Genomic DNA, 276 nt, shown 5'->3' with positions numbered 1-276 from the left:
CTGGTTGGTTAGTTGGATGATTAGTTAGTTGATTAGTTGGTTGATTTTTTTGTTAAGTTGGATTATTTGGTTGGTCAGTTGGTTAGTTGGTTGAATGGTTGGTGGATTTTTCAGTTGGTCATTTGGTTGATTAGTTGGTTGACTGGTTGATTGGTGGATTGGTCAGTTGGTTGACTGGTTGATTGGTGGATTGGTCAGTTGGTTGATTTGTTGTTAGGTTGTATATTTGGTTGGTTAGTTGGTTGATTAGTTGGTTGATTTGTTGTTAGGGTGGAT

At 37.7% G+C, this 276-nt stretch overlaps 1 protein-coding gene across 11 annotated transcripts in view; it reads left to right on the top strand.

Annotated features, from left to right (window-relative positions):
* LOC119418357 (tripartite motif-containing protein 67) overlaps window positions 1–276 on the top strand; it is a 66,841-nt gene that overhangs the window by 61,514 nt on the left and 5,051 nt on the right. The window lies entirely within an intron of this gene.

This window comes from Nematolebias whitei, chromosome 12 (genome assembly GCF_014905685.2).
Source record: "Nematolebias whitei isolate Nwh7 chromosome 12, NemWhi1, whole genome shotgun sequence".
NCBI classification, from domain to species: domain Eukaryota; kingdom Metazoa; phylum Chordata; class Actinopteri; order Cyprinodontiformes; family Rivulidae; genus Nematolebias; species Nematolebias whitei.
The sequence above is the reverse complement of the archived record's forward strand: the minus strand, read 5'-3'. Positions and strand labels throughout refer to the sequence as shown.